This window comes from Ixodes scapularis, unplaced genomic scaffold (assembly GCF_016920785.2).
Source record: "Ixodes scapularis isolate PalLabHiFi unplaced genomic scaffold, ASM1692078v2 PGA_scaffold2__306_contigs__length_199485367, whole genome shotgun sequence".
Classification (NCBI taxonomy): domain Eukaryota; kingdom Metazoa; phylum Arthropoda; class Arachnida; order Ixodida; family Ixodidae; genus Ixodes; species Ixodes scapularis.
Genome location: NW_024609857.1, coordinates 63,391,734 through 63,403,973, shown reverse-complemented (window position 1 = coordinate 63,403,973; position 12,240 = coordinate 63,391,734). Strand labels below are relative to the sequence as shown.

General features: G+C 47.6%; 1 pseudogene; it reads right to left on the bottom strand.

Annotated features, from left to right (window-relative positions):
• Positions 1 to 2,575: 2,575 nt before the first annotated feature.
• Positions 2,576 to 6,868, bottom strand: LOC120837123 (annotated as a pseudogene).
• Between the last annotated feature and the right edge of the window lie 5,372 nt (positions 6,869 to 12,240).

The following is a 12,240-nucleotide window of genomic DNA, read 5'->3' as shown; positions in this document are numbered from 1 at the left end:
GCCGTGGCCCCACGCCTCAGCTGGGCCCACGCCTCAGCCGCCTTTCTGCACGAATGCAAAGCGACGGCGTGCTTCAGGAAAAGAAAGGTTTTCCTTAACTTTTAAAGTGAGGATCTCTTTCTTGTCTTTCCATGTCTTGCATGACCTGGAATATGCTGCGTGAGCTTCTGAGCAGTTTACACAGCGTGGGTTGTTAGTACATGCATCAGCTTCTTGGCCGGTCTTGCTACACTTTGCGCAGGTGGCCTTTCCACGGCAGCTCTGAGAGCCATGGCCAAATCTCTGGCGCTTAAAACATCTACGGGGGTTCGGCACGTAAGGCCGAACCCTGCAGCGTAGGTACCCAGCCTTCACAGCCTCAGGAAGGATGGTCGATTGGAAGGTGAGTACAACATGTTGGTCTTGAGTTCGTTCCCGTCACGACGCATGGTGATCCGCCTTCCAGCTGTGAAACCTTGGTCGGAAAGGCCTTCAACAATTTCACTCTACGAGCTGTCAAGAAGGTCATCCTCGGAGATAACTCCTTAAATGCTGTTTAATCTTCGGTGGGGAGAGACAGAGATGTCATATCCAGAAACAGATGTTAAACTAAGTAGTGCAGTACTCTGTTCGCTTGATTCGATTTCGACAAGTAGATCACCAGATGGCATTTTCTTTGCTTTAAATTCCTTGCCGACCACTCCCTCGAGTGTCTTTGCGACAAGAAAAGGCGATAATTTGGAAAGCTGTTTGTAACTTTCGGAGTGAACTAGAAACTTGGGGAATCTGGCAGGTGTCGGTGGTGTCTTCTTTGTAGCTTGAACTTCGGTGCGGACCCTTTTCTGGGGACGATCGGGGAAGGTTTTTGAACGGGAACCCATAACATGGGAAAGAAGGTTCAGTGTCCGGGTGCACCGCCCACCACGGAGTCCAACAAGGGGATAGGTAATGTGCCATAGCAAGATGGGCTTGGCTGACACAATTACTCTACCAGTGCTGCCCGGGCACTATACCCTAGTGTGGTTGCAGGGACAGGACCTGTTTCCACTCAAGGTTGGCCCTTGCCGCCTAAGGAGGTGAAAAATGAAGAGAGTGGAGAAGAAAAGAGAAAGAGGTGGGACAAAAAGTGAAAGAAGGAAGAGGAGGGTAGAAGAGGCGACTGACTGAATCATCCTGGTCGGGCTAAGTCAGGGCACCCGTCTACGAGAAGCAGGGGTCGAAGCGGTCTATTGCGTTACCCGGGGGCCCCGAAGGGTCCAAACATACCCTTGGCTCGGCTCAACCTCCAGGGTCCCTTTTTCCCCGGACACGGGTACGCCACGCACAGCCAGACGCGGGTGGGCGAACCCACATGGCTCGGGGTTCGTTGTGACGCCACTCACCAAGCACCTGCTAAAGTAGGTGTACGGGTATGGTGGCCCACGTGGCTGGGGTCCGTGGTGACGCTACTCACCAAGCACCTAGCACCTAAGGTGCAGGCACCCCCTGCGGGACACGGGGTCTGTGGAGACTTCACTCTCTAAACACCTGCTTTCACAGGTGCCCCCTGCGGGGACCATTGTAAGGGGATTATAGCAGTCCTCTTACAATAGACGCCGACATTCCTCGACGCAGCGCAGTCAAATGCGGATGTCTGAAGCACCGTTTATTTGATAGAAATGTTCTAAATGAATGCTGAACCGAACCTTCAGTTTCACAAATAAGGCCACAGAAGCGTTCAATGGGACGCTACGAACCACAAAACATACCTCATACAGCCATATCTCAATCTGATAACCGTATTAAAAAAAAGGGGGGGGGGGTACGATAGAGCGACAATTGTGACATAGCCATGGGTCTCGTTGGCCTCGTTCCCTTTTCCTAAAATACGGCCGTCCGTTCCGAAATATCGCTGTGCGAGTAATGTTGGGGGATTTGTAGCATCCCACCTATCGCTCCTGCCTTGTTTCGTGAAATCCAAATTTCGGCTCAGCATCCCTTTAAATGCAGAACGCAGTTCATTTCCGCCACAACTAGATCCTGTAACTCCTAATCTGCACAAGAACCATGTACACAACTTCCTTTTTTCTTAAGGGGACAACATGTATGGTCACCATATTTGGTGCCTTGCAGGCATTGTTATTTTACGTTGCCGTCTGCTTGTTTTGATTCCTTTGTACAACTTGTACGCAATGTACGCCCAGCAGTTTCATAAGAACTGCTTAAATAAGGAAACTAAACTCACAGTACCCTACATTTGTATATTTGAAAAAGTCAAACAACAATAATTCCAAGGAAAGATACTTCCCTCTCTAAATGGCATCTTCATAACTTAATGCAGAAGTGTTGGTATGAAAGTAATACAAAAAACAAATGTAGCTGAGTAAGGCCCTGAAGCACTGCAGGAAATCTATATGAGAGCGACCCAGCAAACTGCTTGCGACATCGAAAATGATTGCTAATGTTTGAGATAGTTGTCGCAAATGATTGCTAAAGTTTGAGATAGTTGTCAAAAATGATTGCTAAAGTATGAGATAGTTGTCGAAAATGATTGCTAAAGTTTGAGATGGTTCACGTGCTGGGTCGCCTCAACTTCCATCTTATGCATACTGGAGAACTAGGAAGTAACTCTCCTGACAACGCATGGCAACATATGCATGAAATAAAACGAATCTAGATTTGACCTCACACGAAGCCACTCTTCTTCGTCGAACCAAATGCGTTGTATGGCGATCTAATTTGTAGAGCGCATAACGAAGTCGCCCTCTGGCACTCAGTGCGGGCCATTTGCCCTAGCATTTGCGCATAGTACTGGTGGTCTTTGTCGAGCGGTGGCTCTTCATTTTCGTTGAAAGCCAAGCAGAAGTTTTGTGACTTAACGAAGTCTGGCTTGCTATTTCCCTTAGGGAGTACGGGCATTTCACTTCTAGTACCCCATACGTCAACCCTTCCGGGTCATACACAAGCCTGTCAGGGCTGGTGCCAAGTCAGGGGCAGCTGCGATGCAAAACCAGCCCAAAGTGCTGGAGGGAAACATTGTGTTCCCAGCTTTTCATGACACTGCTATAGCGGTCGCAAGCAGCACCCACGTTCTTTCGTCCATACTGCACTGCATGAACACGAGAAAAGTCTTTTGGCTCGATCAGGTTTTCCAGCCCTTCCTGCGTCCACTCGTCTCGCATCCACCTGTTCGAAGCGCGATGCAGTCAGCCGCTTTAAGGGCGCTTCCTGCCAGCACGTGCTTCTTGCTTGCTGCCTCGAGTTTAACTCCAGCTCCCTGACCTCCTCTGGGGTCACCTGGACTTTCTTAAAGGAACAAAAAGAACAAACATTTTGAGGAGCATGTTCCCTGAATGTGACGTTCACACAGCATCTGCTTAAGGGATGGTATTGCCGAGGAAGGGTGGTGCTCGCCACGAAACACCACCATAGAAATGTGTGACATGGATTTCCACTGCCACTCAGATTTAGTGGGCAATATAATTGCTGCTCTAGACGACAGACGGCTACTGTATTGTATAAGAGGCAGAAGAGTGAAGAAAGGGATCCGCTTTTCCTTGCCAATATCGGTGGTTTCCTCCTTTACACTCTCCTTTCTACCGTCCACTCCACTAATGGGGAGAGAGAGGGAAAGAAACTTCTGCTACTTTTAGCCTGAAACAGACTACAGTGACGAGCACTTCCACCACCTGCAGATCGCATTTCCCGACTTCATCAGAAGGATTATGTTTCTTTCGAGACGATTTTGATTCATATTTAACAGAGGCAAGGCGAACAGGCAGACATAAGAACACATGCCGGGTGGGAGAAGACAAAGGTGATCCCGACAGGCAGAAGGCAAAAGAGCATAAATGAAAAGGGAAGAGACGACGTAAGGTAAGAGAGTGCTCAGTTTGCCACGACACACTGCACTTGTTCAGCTGCTTGTCAGCTTCAGTTGTTTTCAGTGCAATGCCCTTTGACCACAGTGACCTTGCAAGTAATATCTCTTGCCAGATATTTTTTAGTGTATTTAAGATCTACCTGCAATTTTGGCTCCCCGGGACAAGCCATGTCAATGTTCAAAGCTGAGCAGGAGCACTGATGGCAGAAGAAAGCTGAAATTGAACGGGAGTGTCAGCCAGAGTTGTACACGGTACTGAAAAATAGTAAGGAATTACATTTACAATTACTCAAGGCTAAATTGTAATTTTTTTACAATTGCAATTACCCTCTCATAAAAGTAAGTGACCGTTATCCCCAAGAGTAATCCGTTACTTTCCTGGCGTTACTTTGAACAATATTGTCCTCAATTACGAAACAAAGGGAAGAAGGTTATTCAAGTTCTTTTTGTTGCCGCCTGTTCTATTTATTGGCCTTGAGTATTTTGAGCAACAGCTGGCTCTCAAAAGTCTCGTCGGACAATTTGCGTCATTTCTTACTGAAGATGTCGACTGCTACGCTGAACACCCTGTGAACTGAGGCATTGGATGGTAGTGCCATATTGTGCCTCACGAATATTTAATACTCTGCATTGAGCTTTTTCGGCGAAGCACCTAAATTTATTTACAAATGTGGGCTGATCTAGTATTTCTAGCTTGTTAAATTTTACAGGTTGAACTCTGAAATTCGGACTAGTGCCGACTAATCAAGAACACAAATACATTTCTGCATTTTCTGTAGTACAGGCATGAGTTGAAGAGTGGTATCCATCTGACGTATGGGTAAAATACCTGAAACTACCAATCCTGTATCGGTGTGCTTGAACTGTCTGTCATAATGAATAGACAATTTCTTGAGAACAACAAATACAGCATCATTGGTTTTAAGAAAATACTGTGTTGAGGCATACTCTGTTCATTCACAGTGAATGTGACTGTGTAGCTGTTCCTACATACAGCTCATCTATAGGAATACAAAATTGTAAGTCATGCTCACCTACTGTTGCCCTCTTATACACCTCAAAGGTTTCATGAGCTGGCAGCAAGGTGGACAGTTGCGGTAAAAAGGCTACACTACTGGCTGGCTTTCCATGCAGGACTACATCACCAACAGAGCTCTTGTGCCGGGAAAAATGAACCGTTTGGAGCCTCTCGAGGACTGACTTAGCTAATGGTGATCCTTGCAGCACCTTTTCTAAATAGCACATTGAATTTCCAATGCCCACCAAGGTAGCAAGCTGCTTGTCCAGGTGCTGTGTGCCTTTGCGCATCCTAAGTAGATCTACGTTTCTGTCCTCAAAAGTAAAAGCTTATGTGCACCAAAGTGGGCCCCATCTCTTAACGGATAGCCCAAGGTGTGCCAGCTGGTGAACGTTGAAAGTTGAGAACTGCTCACTGTACAATGCAGGTACTTGCTCAATGAAACGTAACAGAAGCACATCAGCCAAATCATTCTGTTTCAGAGACACCGATTCTGAAAGCAGCATACGGACACTTCCAACTAACAGAATCATATGCTGAAAGTCATCAACTGGCAACAGTGTACAGAGTACACAAAGACTGTAAAACAAAAGCCAAACTCTATTCGCTAGCCTTCCAGTACATTCTCTGATGGAGAGGGCGTGGTGTGCGGGCGGTGAAGTCCGGGGGCCTGATCTTTAGGAGGGCTCTGTCCACTAGATCAACTTTTTGTCCCAGGTACCACTGCTGTGCATGGTGTTTGGAATCAAACCAAGCAAAAAGAAACATTTTTGTAACTCCTAAAAAGACAACGTGCATGGAATCAACCGGGAAACCAGCTGCCAGATCGAATCTTATATAGCTTCAGCTGGATAGCTGCAGCAGCCTGTTCTTGCATTTTTTTTTCATCACGCAAAACAAATGTGTCACTTGGGGGATAAATATGAGAATGAGCGATAGAACTTAGCTTCTTTCCAGGTTGCTCACACAACGAACAACCGTAAGTACCGTTATATTGCTAAACATTGTGTAACATAGCACGAGCGACCGCGTCAACTGAACATACTGGAGCACAAATATATGAAATCATTTGTTTCCCAGGATGCACCCATGAAAGTCCTTTCGTAAACAGCTCCGAAAGCTCAGCTACAAAAGGCCTTAAAAAGTGTTAATATTCGGCTTTTTGCCAATCCAGATCTGGGCCAGAACTAGAAATCTTTTCCTCAGTAATGGAGGCAAATCGGGGATCATGGAGTGTATTGGCCATAGTGAGGACCCTGAGCTTTTAAAGGCCTTCACCCCATCGGTATTCGAAAACAAGGAAAAGTTAATAATGTTTTCAGGGTTTTCTCTTGCCACGTTGTAAGACTCCCTATCGACCATGTCCTCAAGTGCATTAAGCTCTAGTTTGTCGCGGTCTTGAGGGTAGGCTGGATAGATGTACATTTTTCGTTTTCTAGAAAAGACCGCAATGTGTTTGCCAGGGAAATGTGAAGGAAGCTTTCTTTCCGGTTTGTGTCATGCTTGCAGGAGGGGCACATAGAGACCTCTCTTGCGCTCAAGTACTGCATACAGTTGTGGCAGTAATAATGCTCGTTCACACCACCAGTCCGGCCCTGAAAATTTGCCAGTAGCTTGAAAAAGGTATATACCGTGCAAGGCATTGCGTTTGGACTTGGCAGGAAACATGCAAATGCAAACAAAATTTGCTGCAAACATTCTCTTGTTAGTGAAAATTTCGTGAACACTGTCATGAGTATCAGACAAGCCTGGAGCTTACTGATCTCACACCCATTGTCGAGTGCCTCATCAAAGACTCTACCCTCTGTACCAACGTCTTCATCGGAGCTGCTAGATTTTTCATGCTCGTCACTTGTAATGTTGGGTCCCTCTGAACAGGATTCTACCTGAAATTCGTCTGTCTCAGACTTTTCCTCATGAACATCCTCGTCAATATTGCTGGTGTCGGAGCCATCGTCGATATTGCTGGTGTCAGAGCCATCGTCGATTATTGCTGGTGTCGGAGCCATCGTTATGTTGCTGGTGTCAGAGTCATCACAAGACAGGTTGTCATCGGTGGTGCTTGCCTCTGTGGCGGTGCTTGGCCAAGGATCTGTGCTTGGCCCGCGGCAGTGCTCGGCTCCGCTTCAGCAGGTTGGGTCAGGCGCCACCTTCCTTCAGTCTCTCGAGGTATTTCCTCAAGGGCATTCTAAGTTATGCTATTTGCCAAAGTCAACAAAGCCACAGGAATGTCTGCCCTTGGAACCATGGGAATGTCATGTAGGTGAGTAGAGGGACCACTCTCTCTGAGTGCCGGCTGGCTGTTAGTGGCCATCATCCATTTATCTAACCTGCTCCGTTTCTGTGCCGACATAATCGCCTCAAGTAGCGTTATGTGTGAAGAATTAGCTATATATATTCAGTGAGCTGATTGCGCAGCACACTCTTAGAAAGCTTGCATGCATGATGATGGTTAGTCATCCAAAAGATGTGATATGTCTAAACTGTAAACGAGCACCCTAGCTAGATCAAAGTGACCCCTAGCATGTGGTCTTAAATGTGCGTCATGCAGTGGTGATACATGAACGTGTGCAGGTACAGTGATTGGAACAGGCAGGTGCGTGATTTGAACCCAAGATCCATGTGCTTTGCTGTGCGAGCTTTCGCTCTACATGCTCCTAGCTGCGACGCCTTAGCGCACAGGCTAGGGTGCCTCAATGTCCTTCTGTTTAAGGTGATGCAACCCTTTGTAGTACCCGATGCCGACAGCACGTGCTCACGGGGAAATACAAAGAAATCGGCGAAAACAAAATGTCGCCATAATACAGGGTGATACAAGGAGATGCCTGGGTCTTTAAATCGACCGGGCATCGCGTATGTCAATCCAGTACTAGCAGTGTATTCTGAGCGCCCGCCAGATATCACACGTATATCTACAGAGTACTTGGAGTGTCGGCGCTATAGACCAGTGTCCGAAATCCTAGCCCCCAACTATAAAAATGGGAAATAATAACCTCAAACGCAGGCTGCGTAAAGAGAGGGGCTGCACATGAAACAAGATTTTTGCTCTTTAGAGCGCTCTTGTCATTGGTGTTGTTCCTGGAGCTTCGTGACTATGCATTTTTGACGTTCTTGCACCACGAGATGTGCGAAGGTTCCTAAAAAAAAAAAAGGTCTTTCAAAAAGCGCAGCCCCCCTAATGTGTTATGGCGTAAGCATAAACAAACATGGCGGCGCCCATGGACCAGAGCAGACACTGGTCGTTGCAACTCAAGATGGTAGGGCGAGGGTAAGACGGGCCGGAAAGGAGGAAGCAGACTGAACGCTGGAGAAGAGAGGGGGACACCTCCTTCTGTTTTCAGCGTTCCGTCTGCTTCCTCCTCCCCGGCCCGTCTTACCCTCGCCCTACCTTTTTGAGTTGCAACGGACTATAGATTCCGCCCAATTTATGTCCGAGAAAAATATTTTTATTTACTCACGCCAACATTGCGCTTCGGGCATTTTTACACCTTTATTATACACACATGTAGATACATTACGCATACCACAAGCATCAGCTGAACATATACATTGAGTGCTTACACATACACGGCGCATACAAATATCAGCCCAACAGCACACTAACCAACACTTCCTAAAAATAAGGCCGTAACACTCATCTCGTGACGTCGCAACGAAAGGCCATGGGGGGCGCGCCTTCGGTTCGATTGACTGGCGCGCATCGACGAGGCTCCCATTGGCCGCTACGCCATGGCCTCCTAGATCCCGAAGTGTGCGCGCGCAAGTACGCAGCAGACGACAAAGAGAGCGGACGAGCGGCTTGCATGCTTTTTCTCTCCCCATCAATTAAAAAAGATTGCGCTACTCATCTGCACCCCCACTTCCGCATTAAAATTATTTTTGTTTGCTCTAGGTCGTTGCACGCCTTTAGTCTCGCTCGTTTGCTCTCTGTCGCCTTGGGAATCACCCAAGTCCAAGAGTAGGCCTGTATAAACCTTTCCAGCGGCAGTCTCGAACGAAGCGATTTACAGCGCGCGTCCCTGGTTCTGAGAGCGTACGCCAGTGTTGCCCGACTGCGCTGAGCTGTGGAGTTTCTCGTCAGTGGGGTGTGGCAGCCTGCGTAGGCGCAATTCCGGACACTGGCAGCGGCTGAATTGCCGCGTTTTCTTTTTTATTTCGTGTTTTGTAGCGAACATAATTTATAGGGGTGTTTAAGAAAGCAGTGCTCTATTTTTGGGAACAAAAACAAAGAAATGAAAGCTGTTTTGGTGAGTCCGTGCGCGACAGAACAAATGCAATTGGAATGTTTGTTTCATTTTATGTTCATCGTTTTACGGCACCGTACACTCAGACGTGTCAATCTATATAGGTCAAAATATTTGATCACACAAGATATCGGAACTCCATGGATATTCCCCGCCCACAACATGAAATTCAATGAGTCTCATCAATCGAACAACATATATTGTACGTACCCCACGGTGCCGCGTTATCCGAACAGGATTTGAGAAGGGTCGACGATAGTCACTTCACGACAATCGGACGGAATCCGGCGTGTTTTGGGGAACATGTAGAAGAGGGCAGCTTTTTTGCACAGCTTCAAAGCAAATGAACGAACGTTTCTATTCTGTCCCCACACCGCGGACCCGACCCTATCAGCTATTTTTCGCGAATGCCCGGGACACAGCCGGGAAGGCTTTTTGGGGATTATCTCACCGGAAATAATCCTCCAAGAATGTCGAACTGCCTGCGTCGCGGGCTGCTTGACGTTCGCTCTCTACGTTCGTTTCCTGCGAAGGCCGGGCAGGCCTTCGCAGGTACTAAATGAAAGGCTGAGCTACGGTTCATACGGTTCGGTTGAAGATACGGTTCAGGAGTTGAAGCGGGAGATAGGGGTAGAGCGGGAGAAGCTCGAGGCGCAGGTGGGAGATTTGATTAAGACGGCCGAAGCGGATGTGGAGGAAATGACCAGGGAATGGGAAAGTAAGATAGATAGCGTGGCGGGAGAGCTGAGGCGAGAACGGGAACAGCGAGCCGAACTTGAACGACAGGTGGAGGAGTGGAAGGTGGAGTTGGAGGAGCACAAGAAGAAGTGTGAGGAGATGGTGCAGCAACTGACAGGAGTAGTTAATAAGAGAAGGGGGAGGTGGCAGAGAAGACAACGGTGGGGGCGGCAGAGAGGTGTGACGGGGTGTTGGACTGTGTAGAAAAGGAGCCTGCACAGCTTTATAGTGCTGCAGTACAGCAGGGTTGGAGGAAGGCAGCAGAAGTTGAGGCAGAGAAAGCACAGATAGCTAGAGGGGATGAAGACAGGCAGTCGGAGGTCAAGGGGGTGCTGGTGGTAGGAGACTCAAACATAACAAGGGTTAGGGAGGGGCTGCTGGACAGGGTGAAAGGGGATGGGAGGGTAAATGTAGTGGCTCAGTCAGGAAAGTGCATGGTAGACGCTATGGCCAAAGCGAAGGATGAGGTGTGGGAAAACAGGGAGGGAGAGAACCTAATTGTAATAGACGCAGGACTAAATGATATGTTTAAAGGGATGGAGCCAAAACCTCGCCAGGCAGATGGAGTTGGGATTACGTAAGCTGAGGGAGGTCTCTGAGACTGTGTATGTGCAAATATGCACCGTCCCAGAGGTCTGGGACAGTCTTTGCAGATAGAGAAGCGGGTGGTGGAAGCAAACCGGGTGATAAGGGGGTTGAGCCGACGATCTGGGTACGGGGTAATGGAAGTCAACAGGGTGGTGTACGAGGCTCGCTCCGACCCTTTTGCATGGGGCATCCACTACAGTGGAATTATTGGGAGCACGGTAGGCGATAGGATTGGACGTCATATCGCACATTCTTTGGGGGGTCCCGGAGCCCTGAGGGTGCCGGTGTGAATGAGGGCCAAAATGCAGATACACAGGGGAGGGTTTCGGAGGGTGAGAGGAAGCCTCGCAGGACTAGAAAAAAGAAACAGCTTAACATAGGGTTCATAAACATGCAGGGGGGCAGGAACAGAATAAAGTGGGAAGAGATTGAGGAGCAATTAGAGAGCGAAAACTTTGCAGTGTATGGATTAGCAGAAACACATCTGAGGGGTATGGAAGAACCACCATGCATACCGGGATATCATTGGATGGGATGCAACCGGGCCAATGGGGAACGCAAAGGAGGGGGATTAGAGGTGTTAGTTAAGGCTCAGGAATGGGAAAGGGAACAAGAGGACTGCAGGGAACGCATGTGGGTCAAAGGCAATATTGGGGGTCTGGACACAATCTTGGGTTTTGTTTACCTAAAAACAGGGAGGGATGCAGGGGAGGAAAATGCAGAACACTTGACATGTATATCAGGAGACGTTAGGGAAATCGGCACTAACGAGGAAATAATTATCTTGGGGGACATGAATGCATATTTGGAAGACTTTGATGGACATACATATACAACAGGGAGGATGTTAGAGGAGTTCTGCGAAGCTCTTGATCTGGTATTGGTTAATGCTCAGGTAAAATATGATGGAAAAATAACATGGGAAAGAAAGAACTCTCACTCGACTATTGACTACTGTTTAATGTCGCGTAAGATATACAACAGATTGGGAGGCATGGAAATTGATGAGCAAGACACAAAAAGTCTGGGGAGCGACCATAAGAGAATCAATATCAGATTCGGCACAGTAAAATCAGAAACGCTAAATCAAAAACGAGAAGGTAGGAATAACTTAAATGATAAACAACTACAGGAGGTATCTAAGCAAATCGAGAACATAGTATCCAAGCAACCGGTTAGAGAATGGACATATGAAGACTTAATTAGTGTTTTCAAAAGAGAGTTAGAGAAATATCGAATCAAACAAGGAGGAAGAAAACTAAAACGTAAGCTGAAAAGGTGGTGGAATAAAGAGGTTAAGGCAGCAATATCGAGACGCCAGGCGGCATCTAAAAAACACAGATGGGCAAAGAAAAAGGGGGCCACACTAGACGAAGTAGCATCAGAATGGGAGGAATTTCAGGAAAGAAAGCGGGAGGCATCAGCATTAATACAGGCCAAAAATTGGAAGGGCAGGGGTCCAGGGGATGATAGAGATAAACCAGAAGGATAGGAATGCGGCAAAAAGGTTTTTGGAACACATCAACGGGCAGGGAAAAAAGACCGAGGGGTACCAGCAGACACTAACCACACAGGAAGGGACAAAGGTAGAGGGGGAAGAGGCAAGATAATACATTAGACATGCAATCGAAGCAGCATTTTCGGAGTTAGAGTCAGATCAGGCCGTATGGAATGGTAGCGTCTACACAACACAAGAGGAAGATCATAGCGAAGAAGAGGAAATGACCACTGGGGAGTGGGAAAAAGCAGAAGGAAGGGTTCCGGTTGGAACTGCGACAGGTCCAGGCGGCATACCAATGAGATTGATAAAA